The sequence below is a fragment of the Ranitomeya variabilis genome, chromosome 5 (assembly GCF_051348905.1).
Source record: "Ranitomeya variabilis isolate aRanVar5 chromosome 5, aRanVar5.hap1, whole genome shotgun sequence".
In the NCBI taxonomy this organism is placed as follows: Eukaryota; Metazoa; Chordata; class Amphibia; order Anura; family Dendrobatidae; genus Ranitomeya; species Ranitomeya variabilis.
In genome coordinates, this window is record NC_135236.1 from 39,399,480 (window position 1) to 39,411,574 (window position 12,095).

Genomic DNA, 12,095 nt, shown 5'->3' on the forward strand with positions numbered 1-12,095 from the left:
CCATTGTCATCTTTGAATTTGTAAGAGAAGAGGGATTATTACTAGATTTTTAATTTTAAACTGGAAATCAATGAATCCGAAAGTGATGATCTTAATTCAGCCCTCTTTATGTCTTTTCTAAACTGTGATTGAAAGTAGCAAATTTCCAGATGGCTTCCATATATTATCTCATGCACTTTTCTTGAGAAGTACTGGAGCACACATGCTTTACAACTGACCTCGTGGCGCAACGGTAGCGCGTCTGACTCCAGATCAGAAGGTTGCGTGTTCAAATCACGTCGGGGTCAATTAACTCTTTCATCTTTTCATAACTTGATTGATGCTTGGGTTAAGATTGAAACGGAAACTGCGTAATCCTACTAAGGATGTGCACACGTCAGGCTTTTTCCTCAGGTTTTGTAGCCAAATCCAGGAATGGAACAATTAGAGGAAAAGTATAATAGAAACATATGCACCACTTCTGCATTTATCACACACTCCTGGTTTTGGCTACAAAACCTGAGGAAAAAGCCTGACAAAATCCTGACAAAAACCTGACAAAATCCTGACGTGTGCACATAGCCTCACAGTAGAATAACTCAACTTTGTTGCAACCTGGCAGCACAGGGTTTAACCAACAGGATCAGCGACTCCAGGAGCATCAGGCACAAAGCTCCTAGAAAGAGCATCGGCCTTCACATTCTTTGAACCTGGTAAATACGAGACAACAAAATCAAAGCGGGAGAAAAACAATGACCAGCGGGCCTGTCTCGGATTAAGGCGTTTAGCAGACTCGAGATACATCAGATTTTTGTGATCAGTCAAGACCACCACACGATGCTTAGCACCCTCGAGCCAATGACGCCACTCCTCAAATGCCCATTTCATGGCCAACAACTCCCGATTGCCCACATCATAATTTCGCTCGGCAGGCGAAAACTTCCTAGAGAAAAAGGCACAAGGTTTCATAACAGAGCAACCAGGGCCTCTCTGCGACAAAACGCCCCCTGCCCCAATCTCCGAAGCATCCACCTCAACCTGAAAGGGAAGTGAGACGTCAGGCTGGCACAAAACAGGCGCCGAAGTAAACCGGCGTTTCAACTCCTGGAAAGCCTCCACGGCAGCAGGAGCCCAGTTAGCTACATCGGAGCCCTTCTTGGTCATATCCGTCAAAGGTTTCACAATGCTAGAAAAATTAGCGATAAAACGACGGTAGAAGTTAGCGAAGCCCAAGAACTTCTGAAGACTCTTAACTGACGAGGGCTGAGTCCAATCAAGAATAGCTCGGACCTTGACTGGGTCCATCTCCACAGCAGAAGGGGAAAAAATGAACCCCAAAAAGGGAACCTTCTGTACACCAAAGAGACACTTTGAGCCCTTGACAAACAAAGAATTTTCACGCAAAATTTTAAAGACCAACCTGACCTGCTCCACATGCGAATCCCAATTATCAGAAAAAACCAAAATATCGTCCAGATAAACAATCAAAAATTTATCCAGATACCTCCGGAAAATGTCATGCATAAAGGACTGAAAAACTGAAGGCGCATTGGAGAGCCCAAAAGGCATCACCAAGTACTCAAAATGACCTTCGGGCGTATTGAATGCGGTTTTCCATTCATCACCTTGCTTAATGCGCACAAGGTTGTACGCACCACGAAGGTCTATCTTGGTGAACCACTTGGCACCCTTAATCCGGGCAAACAAGTCAGACAACAGCGGTAAAGGATACTGAAATTTGACAGTGATCTTATTTAAAAGCCAATAATCAATACAAAGTCTCAAAGATCCGTCCTTTTTTGCCACAAAAAAGAATCCCGCACCAAGAGGGGAAGAAGACGGACGAATATGTCCTTTCTCCAGAGACTCCCTGATATATGAACGCATAGCGGTATGTTCAGGTACCGACAGATTAAACAGTCTTCCCTTAGGAAATTTACTGCCTGGGATCAAATCTATAGCACAGTCACAGTCCCTATGAGGAGGCAGTGCACTGGACTCAGACTCACTGAAGACATCCTGATAATCAGACAAATACTCCAGAACTTCCGAAGGCGTAGAAGAAGCAATAGACACAGGCAGGGAATCCCCATGAATACCACGACAGCCCCAACTTGAGACTGACATAGCCTTCCAGTCCAGGACTGGATTATGGGTCTGTAACCATGGCAGCCCTAAAACAACCAAATCATGCATTTTATGTAAAACCAGGAAATGTATCACCTCGCGGTGTTCAGGAGTCATGCACATGGTAACCTGTGTCCAATACTGCGGTTTATTTGCTGCCAATGGTGTAGCATCAATACCCCTAAGAGGAATAGGATTTTCTAATGGTTCAAGAGTAAAACCACAGCGCTTAGCAAATGAGAGATCCATGAGACTCAGGGCAGCACCTGAATCTACAAACGCCATGACAGGATAAGATGACAGTGAGCAAATCAAAGTTACAGACAGAATAAATTTAGGTTGCAAATTACCAACGGTGACAGGACTAACAACCTCAGCTATACGTTTAGAGCATGCTGAGATAACATGTGTAGAATCACCACAGTAGTAGCACAAGCCATTCCGGCGTCTATGAATTTTCCGCTCATTTCTAGTCAGGATTCTATCACATTGCATTAAATCAGGTGTCTGTTCAGACAACACCATGAGGGAATTTGCGGTTTTTCTATCACATTGCACCGAATTAGGTGTCTGTTCAGACAACACCATGAGGGAATTTGCGGTTTTGCGCTCCCGCAACCGCCGGTCAATTTGAATAGCCAGTGCCATAGTATCATTCAGACCTGTGGGAATGGGAAAACCCACCATAACATTCTTAATGGCTTCAGAAAGGCCATTTCTAAAATTAGCGGCCAGTGCACACTCGTTCCAATGTGTCAGCACGGACCATTTCCGAAATTTTTGGCAATACACTTCAGCCTCGTCCTGCCCCTGAGACATAGCCAGCAAGGCCTTTTCTGCCTGAATCTCAAGATTGGGTTCCTCATAAAGTAAACCGAGCGCCAGAAAAAACGCATCAAGATCAGCCAATGCTGGATCTCCTGGCGCCAGCGAAAAAGCCCAATCCTGAGGGTCGCCCCGTAAGAACGAAATAACAATTTTTACTTGCTGAGCAGAATCTCCAGATGAACAGGGTCGCAGGGACAAAAACAATTTACAATTATTCACGAAATTCCTAAACTTAAACCTGTCTTCGGAAAACAGTTCAGGAATCGGTATTTTAGGTTCTGACCTAGGATTTCTGATAACATAGTCTTGTATGCCCTGCACACGAGTAGCCAGCTGGTCCACACTTGTAATCAAGGTCTGGACATTCATGTCTGCAGCAAGCATAGCCACTCTGAGGTAAAGGGGAAGAAGAAAAAAAAAAAAAACTCAGAATCTTCTTTCTTATAATCCCTCTTCTGCAATGCATTAAACATTTAATACTGGCCTGGCAAACTGTTATGACCCCAATGGCGAGGGTCTCAGAGGAACGTGGAAGTCTGCACCCCCGAACCGTCTAACGGTCCGGGGGGAGAACACCAGCCCCCTAGAGCTTCCAGCAAAGGTCAGGATATAGATTTGGAACAAGCTGGACAAAAATACAAAACCAAAACAAATAGCAAAAAGCAAAAGGCAGACTTAGCTGATATAACTGGAACCAGGATCAGTAGACAAGAGCACAGCAGACTAGCTCTGATAACTACGTTGCCAGGCATTGAACTGAAGGTCCAGGGAGCTTATATAGCAACACCCCTAACTAACGACCCAGGTGCGGATAAAAGGAATGACAGAAAAACCAGAGTCAAAGAACTAGAAACCACTAGAGGGAGCAAAAAGCAAATTCACAACAGCACACATGCTTTTCAATCGACCTCGTGGTGCAACGGTAGCGCGTCTGACTCCAGATCAGAAGGTTGCGTGTTCAAATCATGTCGAGGTCAATTAACTCTTTCATCTTTTCATAACTTGATTGATGCTTGGGTTAAGATTGAAACGGAAACTGCGTAATCCTACTAAGGATGTACACACGTCAGGCTTTTTCCTCAGGTTTTGTAGCCAAAACCAGGAATGGAACAATTAGAGGAAAAGTATAATAGAAACATATGCACCACTTCTGCATTTATCACACACTCCTGGTTTTGGCTACAAAACCTGAGGAAAAAGCCTGACAAAAACCTGACAAAATCCTGACAAAAACCTGACAAAATCCTGACGTGTGCACATAGCCTCACAGTAGAATAACTCAACTTTGTTGCAACCTGGCAGCACAGGGTTTAACAAAGTGTTTTATTTAAATTATATAGATTAATATCTTATCAACAATACTTTGACGAGAAATATCCTTTGGGAATTGAGTTCAAAGCATTAAAAAAATTAATCAATGCCGGCAACACCTAACAGTTTGTTCACGCCATTGTCATCTTTGAATTTGTAAGAGAAGAGGGAATATTACTAGATTTTTAATTTTAAACTGGAAATCAATGAATCCGAATGTGATGATCTTAATTCAGCCTTCTTTTATGTCTTTTCTAAACTGTGATTGAAAGTAGCAAATTTCCAAATGGCTTCCATATATTATCTCATGCACTTTTCTTGAGAAGTAATGGAGCACACATGCTTTTCAACTGACCTCGTGGCGCAACGGTAGCGCGTCTGACTCCAGATCAGAAGGTTGCGTGTTCAAATCACGTCGGGGTCAATTAACTATCATCTTTTCATAACTTGATTGATGCTTGGGTTAAGATTGAAGCGGAAACTGCGTAAACTTACTAACAGTAGAATAACTCAACTTTGTTGCAACTTGGCAGCACAGGGTTTAACAAAGTATTTTATTTAAATTATATAGATTAATATCTTATCAACAATTCTTTGACGAGAAATATCCTTTGGGAATTGAGTTCAAAGCATTAAAAAAATGAATCCACTGCGGGAACACCTAATAGTTTGTTCACGCCATTGTCATCTTTGAATTTGTAAGAGAAGAGGGATTATTACTAGATTTTTAATTTTAAACTGGAAATCAATGAATCCGAAAGTGATGATCTTAATTCAGCCCTCTTTATGTCTTTTCTAAACTGTGATTGAAAGTAGCAAATTTCCAGATGGCTTCCATATATTATCTCATGCACTTTTCTTGAGAAGTACTGGAGCACACATGCTTTACAACTGACCTCGTGGCGCAACGGTAGCGCGTCTGACTCCAGATCAGAAGGTTGCGTGTTCAAATCACGTCGGGGTCAATTAACTCTTTCATCTTTTCATAACTTGATTGATGCTTGGGTTAAGATTGAAACGGAAACTGCGTAATCCTACTAAGGATGTGCACACGTCAGGCTTTTTCCTCAGGTTTTGTAGCCAAATCCAGGAATGGAACAATTAGAGGAAAAGTATAATAGAAACATATGCACCACTTCTGCATTTATCACACACTCCTGGTTTTGGCTACAAAACCTGAGGAAAAAGCCTGACAAAATCCTGACAAAAACCTGACAAAATCCTGACGTGTGCACATAGCCTCACAGTAGAATAACTCAACTTTGTTGCAACCTGGCAGCACAGGGTTTAACAAAGTGTTTTATTTAAATTATATAGATTAATATCTTATCAACAATACTTTGACGAGAAATATCCTTTGGGAATTGAGTTCAAAGCATTAAAAAAATGAATCCACTGCGGGAACACCTAACAGTTTGTTTACGCCATTGTCATCTTTGAATTTGTAAAAGAAGAGGGATTATTACTAGATTTTTAATTTTAAACTTGAAATCAATGAATCCGAATGTGATGATCTTAATTCAGCCCTCTTTATGTCTTTTCTAAGCTGTGATTAAAAGTAGCAAATTTCCAGATGGGGTCCATATATTATCTCATGCACTTTTCTTGAGAAGTACTGGAGCACACATGCTTTTCAACTGTCCTTGTGGCGCAACGGTAGCGCATCTGACTCCAGATCAGAAGGTTGCGTGTTCAAATCACGTCGGGGTCAATTAACTCATCTTTTCATAACTTGATTGATGCTTGGGTTAAGATTGAAACGGAAACTGCGTAATCCTACTAACAGTAGAATAACTCAATTTTGTTGCAACCTGGCAGCACAGGGTTTAACAAAGTGTTTTATTTAAATTATATAGATTAATATCTTATCAACAATACTTTGACGAGAAATATCCTTTGGGAATTGAGTTCAAAGCATTAAAAAAATGAATCCACTGTGGGAACACCTAACAGTTTGTTTACGCCATTGTCATCTTTGAATTTGTAAAAGAAGAGGGATTATTACTAGATTTTTAATTTTAAACTTGAAATCAATGAATCCGAATGTGATGATCTTAATTCAGCCCTCTTTATGTCTTTTCTAAGCTGTGATTAAGAGTAGCAAATTTCCAGATGGGGTCCATATATTATCTCATGCACTTTTCATGTGAAGTATTGCAGCAAACATGCTTTTCAACTGACCTTGTGCACAATGGTAGCACTTCTGACTCAAGGTCATAAGGTTGCATGTTGATATCACATCAGGGTCAAGTAGCTCTTTCGTCTATTCATAACTTGATAGATGATTGTGTTAAGATTGAAAACGGAAACTGCGTAATTCTACTGACAATAGAATAATTCGACTTTGTTGCCACCTGTAGGCAAAGTGTTTAAAAAAGGTGTTTTATTTAAATTATGTAGATTAAAATCTTATCAACAATACTTTGGTGAGAAATATCATTTGAGAATTGAGTTCAAAACATAAAAAAATAATCCATGCCGGGAACAGCTAACACTTTGTTCATGCCATTGTCATCTTTGAATTTGTAAGAAAAGAGAGTTTATTACTATATTTTACATTTTAAACTGGAAAACCCTGAATCTGAATGTCATGATCTTAATTCATCCTTGTTTATATCTTTCCCAAAATGTCATTAAAAGTAGCAAATTTCCAGATGGCTTCCATATATTATCTCATGCACTTTTCTTGAGAAGTACTGGAGCACACATGCTTTTCAACTGACCTCGTGGCGCAACGGTAGCGCGTCTGACTCCAGATCAGAAGGTTGCGTGTTCAAATCACGTCGGGGTCAATTAACTCATCTTTTCATAACTTGATTGATGCTTGGGTTAAGATTGAAACGGAAACTGCGTAATCCTACTAAGGATGTACACACGTCAGGCTTTTTCCTCAGGTTTTGTAGCCAAAACCAGGAATGGAACAATTAGAGGAAAAGTATAATAGAAACATATGCACCACTTCTGCATTTATCACACTCTCCTGGTTTTGGCTACAAAACCTGAGGAAAAAGCCTGACAAAATCCTGACAAAATCCTGACAAAAACCTGACAAAATCCTGACGTGTGCACATAGCCTCACAGTAGAATAACTCAACTTTGTTGCAACCTGGCAGCACAGGGTTTAACAAAGTGTTTTATTTAAATTATATAGATTAATATCTTATCAACAATACTTTGACGAGAAATATCCTTTGGGAATTGAGTTCAAAGCATTAAAAAAATTAATCAATGCCGGCAACACCTAACAGTTTGTTCACGCCATTGTCATCTTTGAATTTGTAAGAGAAGAGGGAATATTACTAGATTTTTAATTTTAAACTGGAAATCAATGAATCCGAATGTGATGATCTTAATTCAGCCTTCTTTTATGTCTTTTCTAAACTGTGATTGAAAGTAGCAAATTTCCATATGGCTTCCATATATTATCTCATGCACTTTTCTTGAGAAGTAATGGAGCACACATGCTTTTCAACTGACCTCGTGGCGCAACGGTAGCGCGTCTGACTCCAGATCAGAAGGTTGCGTGTTCAAATCACGTCGGGGTCAATTAACTTTCATCTTTTCATAACTTGATTGATGCTTGGGTTAAGATTGAAGCGGAAACTGCGTAAACTTACTAACAGTAGAATAACTCAACTTTGTTGCAACTTGGCAGCACAGGGTTTAACAAAGTATTTTATTTAAATTATATAGATTAATATCTTATCAACAATTCTTTGACGAGAAATATCCTTTGGGAATTGAGTTCAAAGCATTAAAAAAATGAATCCACTGCGGGAACACCTAATAGTTTGTTCACGCCATTGTCATCTTTGAATTTGTAAGAGAAGAGGGATTATTACTAGATTTTTAATTTTAAACTGGAAATCAATGAATCCGAAAGTGATGATCTTAATTCAGCCCTCTTTATGTCTTTTCTAAACTGTGATTGAAAGTAGCAAATTTCCAGATGGCTTCCATATATTATCTCATGCACTTTTCTTGAGAAGTACTGGAGCACACATGCTTTTCAACTGACCTCGTGGCGCAACGGTAGCGCGTCTGACTCCAGATCAGAAGGTTGCGTGTTCAAATCACGTCGGGGTCAATTAACTCTTTCATCTTTTCATAACTTGATTGATGCTTGGGTTAAGATTGAAACGGAAACTGCGTAATCCTACTAAGGATGTGCACACGTCAGGCTTTTTCCTCAGGTTTTGTAGCCAAAACCAGGAATGGAACAATTAGAGGAAAAGTATAATAGAAACATATGCACCACTTCTGCATTTATCACACACTCCTGGTTTTGGCTACAAAACCTGAGGAAAAAGCCTGACAAAATCCTGAAAAAACCTGACAAAATCCTGACGTGTGCACATAGCCTCACAGTAGAATAACTCAACTTTGTTGCAACCTGGCAGCACAGGGTTTAACAAAGTGTTTTATTTAAATTATATAGATTAATATCTTATCAACAATACTTTGACGAGAAATATCCTTTGGGAATTGAGTTCAAAGCATTAAAAAAATGAATCCACTGCGGGAACACCTAACAGTTTGTTTACGCCATTGTCATCTTTGAATTTGTAAAAGAAGAGGGATTATTACTAGATTTTTAATTTTAAACTTGAAATCAATGAATCCGAATGTGATGATCTTAATTCAGCCCTCTTTATGTCTTTTCTAAGCTGTGATTAAAAGTAGCAAATTTCCAGATGGGGTCCATATATTATCTCATGCACTTTTCTTGAGAAGTACTGGAGCACACATGCTTTTCAACTGTCCTTGTGGCGCAACGGTAGCGCATCTGACTCCAGATCAGAAGGTTGCGTGTTCAAATCACGTCGGGGTCAATTAACTCATCTTTTCATAACTTGATTGATGCTTGGGTTAAGATTGAAACGGAAGCTGCGTAATCCTACTAACAGTAGAATAACTCAATTTTGTTGCAACCTGGCAGCACAGGGTTTAACAAAGTGTTTTATTTAAATTATATAGATTAATATCTTATCAACAATACTTTGACGAGAAATATCCTTTGGGAATTGAGTTCAAAGCATTAAAAAAATGAATCCACTGTGGGAACACCTAACAGTTTGTTTACGCCATTGTCATCTTTGAATTTGTAAAAGAAGAGGGATTATTACTAGATTTTTAATTTTAAACTTGAAATCAATGAATCCGAATGTGATGATCTTAAATCAGCCCTCTTTATGTCTTTTCTAAGCTGTGATTAAAAGTAGCAAATTTCCAGATGGGGTCCATATATTATCTCATGCACTTTTCATGTGAAGTATTGCAGCAAACATGCTTTTCAACTGACCTTGTGCACAATGGTAGCACTTCTGACTCAAGGTCATAAGGTTGCATGTTGATATCACATCAGGGTCAAGTAGCTCTTTCGTCTATTCATAACTTGATAGATGATTGTGTTAAGATTGAAAACGGAAACTGCGTAATTCTACTGACAATAGAATAATTCGACTTTGTTGCCACCTGCAGGCAAAGTGTTTAAAAAAGGTGTTTTATTTAAATTATGTAGATTAAAATCTTATCAACAATACTTTGGTGAGAAATATCATTTGAGAATTGAGTTCAAAACATAAAAAAATAATCCATGCCGGGAACAGCTAACACTTTGTTCATGCCATTGTCATCTTTGAATTTGTAAGAAAAGAGAGTTTATTACTATATTTTACATTTTAAACTGGAAAACCCTGAATCTGAATGTCATGATCTTAATTCATCCTTGTTTATATCTTTCCCAAAATGTCATTAAAAGTAGCAAATTTCCAGATGGCTTCCATATATTATCTCATGCACTTTTCTTGAGAAGTACTGGAGCACACATGCTTTTCAACTGACCTCGTGGCGCAACGGTAGCGCGTCTGACTCCAGATCAGAAGGTTGCGTGTTCAAATCACGTCGGGGTCAATTAACTCATCTTTTCATAACTTGATTGATGCTTGGGTTAAGATTGAAACGGAAACTGCGTAATCTTACTAACAGTAGAATAACTCAACTGTTGCAACTTGGCAGCACAGGGTTTAACAAAGTGTTTTATTTAAATTATATAGATTAATATCTTATCAACAATACTTTGACGAGAAATATCCTTTGGGAATTGAGTTCAAAGCATTAAAAAAATGAATCCACTGTGGGAACACCTAACAGTTTGTTCACGCCATTGTCATCTTTGAATTTGTAAGAGAAGAGGGATTATTACTAGATTTTTAATTTTAAACTGGAAATCAATGAATCCAAATGTGATGATCTTAATTCAGCCCTCTTTATGTCTTTTCTAAACTGTGATTAAAAGTAGCAAATTTCCAGATGGCTTCCATATATTATCTCATGCACTTTTCTTGAGAAGTACTGGAGCACACATGCTTTTCAACTGACCTCGTGGCACAACGGTAGCGCGTCTGACTCCAGATCAGAAGGTTGCGTGTTCTAATCACGTCGGGGTCATTTAACTCTTACATCTTTTCATAACTTGATTGATGCTTGGGTTAAGATTGAAACAAAAATTGCGTAATCCTACTAACAGTAGAATAACTCAATTTTGTTGCAACCTGTCAGCACAGGGTTTAGCAAAGTGTTTTATTTAAATTATATAGATTAATATCTTATCAACAATACTTTGACGAGAAATATCCTTTGGGAATTGAGTTCAAAGCATTAAAAAAATTAATCAATGCCGGCAACACCTAACAGTTTATTCACGCCATTGTCATCTTTGAATTTGTAAGAGAAGAGGGAATATTACTAGATTTTTAATTTTAAACTGGAAATCAATGAATCCGAATGTGATGATCTTAATTCAGCCTTCTTTTATGTCTTTTCTAAACTGTGATTGAAAGTAGCAAATTTCCAAATGGCTTCCATATATTATCTCATGCACTTTTCTTGAGAAGTACTGGAGCACACATGCTTTTCAACTGACCTCGTGGCGCAACGGTAGCGCGTCTGACTCCAGATCAGAAGGTTGCGTGTTCAAATCACGTCGGGGTCTATTAACTTTCATCTTTTCATAACTTGATTGATGCTTGGGTTAAGATTGAAACGGAAACTGCGTAAACTTACTAACAGTAGAATAACTCAACTTTGTTGCAACTTGGCAGCACAGGGTTTAACAAAGTATTTTATTTAAATTATATAGATTAATATCTTATCAACAATTCTTTGACGAGAAATATCCTTTGGGAATTGAGTTCAAAGCATTAAAAAAATTAATCCACTGCGGGAACACCTAACAGTTTGTTTACGCCATTGTCATCTTTGAATTTGTAAAAGAAGAGGGATTATTACTAGATTTTTAATTTTAAACTTGAAATCAATGAATCCGAATGTGATGATCTTAATTCAGCCCTCTTTATGTCTTTTCTAAGCTGTGATTAAGAGTAGCAAATTTCCAGATGGGGTCCATATATTATCTCATGCACTTTTCATGAGAAGTATTGCAGCACTTCTGACTCAAGGTCATAAGGTTGCATGTTGATATCACATCAGGGTCAAGTAGCTCTTTCGTCTATTCTTAACTTGATAGATGATTGTGTTAAGATTGAAAACGGAAACTGCGTAATTCTACTGACAATAGAATAATTCGACTTTGTTGCCACCTGTAGGCAAAGTGTTTAAAAAAGGTGTTTTATTTAAATTATGTACATTAAAATCTTATCAACAATACTTTGGTGAGAAATATCATTTGAGAATTGAGTTCAAAACATAAAAAAATAATCCATGCCAGGAACAGCTAACACTTTGTTCATGCCATTGTAATCTTTGAATTTGTAAGAAAAGAGAGTTTATTACTAGATTTTACATTTTAAACTGGAGAACCCTGAATCTGAATGTCATGATCTTAATTC

General features: G+C 38.4%; 12 non-coding genes across 12 annotated transcripts; all 12 read left to right on the forward strand.

The window, feature by feature from the left end:
* Nucleotides 1-215: 215 nt before the first annotated feature.
* On the forward strand, nt 216-287 carry TRNAW-CCA (transfer RNA tryptophan (anticodon CCA)). Its single transcript has one exon. It is a non-coding gene; the product is annotated as a tRNA-Trp (tRNA).
* A 3,552-nt stretch (nt 288-3,839) lies between these two features.
* On the forward strand, nt 3,840-3,911 carry TRNAW-CCA (transfer RNA tryptophan (anticodon CCA)). Its single transcript has one exon. It is a non-coding gene; the product is annotated as a tRNA-Trp (tRNA).
* Nucleotides 3,912-4,597: 686 nt separating this feature from the next.
* Nucleotides 4,598-4,669, forward strand: TRNAW-CCA (transfer RNA tryptophan (anticodon CCA)). The gene has a single exon. It is a non-coding gene; the product is annotated as a tRNA-Trp (tRNA).
* A 469-nt stretch (nt 4,670-5,138) lies between these two features.
* On the forward strand, nt 5,139-5,210 carry TRNAW-CCA (transfer RNA tryptophan (anticodon CCA)). Its single transcript has one exon. It is a non-coding gene; the product is annotated as a tRNA-Trp (tRNA).
* Nucleotides 5,211-5,884: 674 nt separating this feature from the next.
* TRNAW-CCA (transfer RNA tryptophan (anticodon CCA)) lies at nt 5,885-5,956 on the forward strand. Its single transcript has one exon. It is a non-coding gene; the product is annotated as a tRNA-Trp (tRNA).
* A 1,009-nt stretch (nt 5,957-6,965) lies between these two features.
* Nucleotides 6,966-7,037, forward strand: TRNAW-CCA (transfer RNA tryptophan (anticodon CCA)). The gene has a single exon. It is a non-coding gene; the product is annotated as a tRNA-Trp (tRNA).
* A 682-nt stretch (nt 7,038-7,719) lies between these two features.
* On the forward strand, nt 7,720-7,791 carry TRNAW-CCA (transfer RNA tryptophan (anticodon CCA)). Its single transcript has one exon. It is a non-coding gene; the product is annotated as a tRNA-Trp (tRNA).
* A 469-nt stretch (nt 7,792-8,260) lies between these two features.
* TRNAW-CCA (transfer RNA tryptophan (anticodon CCA)) lies at nt 8,261-8,332 on the forward strand. The gene has a single exon. It is a non-coding gene; the product is annotated as a tRNA-Trp (tRNA).
* A 673-nt stretch (nt 8,333-9,005) lies between these two features.
* Nucleotides 9,006-9,077, forward strand: TRNAW-CCA (transfer RNA tryptophan (anticodon CCA)). Its single transcript has one exon. It is a non-coding gene; the product is annotated as a tRNA-Trp (tRNA).
* Nucleotides 9,078-10,086: 1,009 nt separating this feature from the next.
* TRNAW-CCA (transfer RNA tryptophan (anticodon CCA)) lies at nt 10,087-10,158 on the forward strand. Its single transcript has one exon. It is a non-coding gene; the product is annotated as a tRNA-Trp (tRNA).
* A 465-nt stretch (nt 10,159-10,623) lies between these two features.
* TRNAW-CCA (transfer RNA tryptophan (anticodon CCA)) lies at nt 10,624-10,695 on the forward strand. Its single transcript has one exon. It is a non-coding gene; the product is annotated as a tRNA-Trp (tRNA).
* Nucleotides 10,696-11,167: 472 nt separating this feature from the next.
* Nucleotides 11,168-11,239, forward strand: TRNAW-CCA (transfer RNA tryptophan (anticodon CCA)). The gene has a single exon. It is a non-coding gene; the product is annotated as a tRNA-Trp (tRNA).
* Nucleotides 11,240-12,095: the final 856 nt, after the last annotated feature.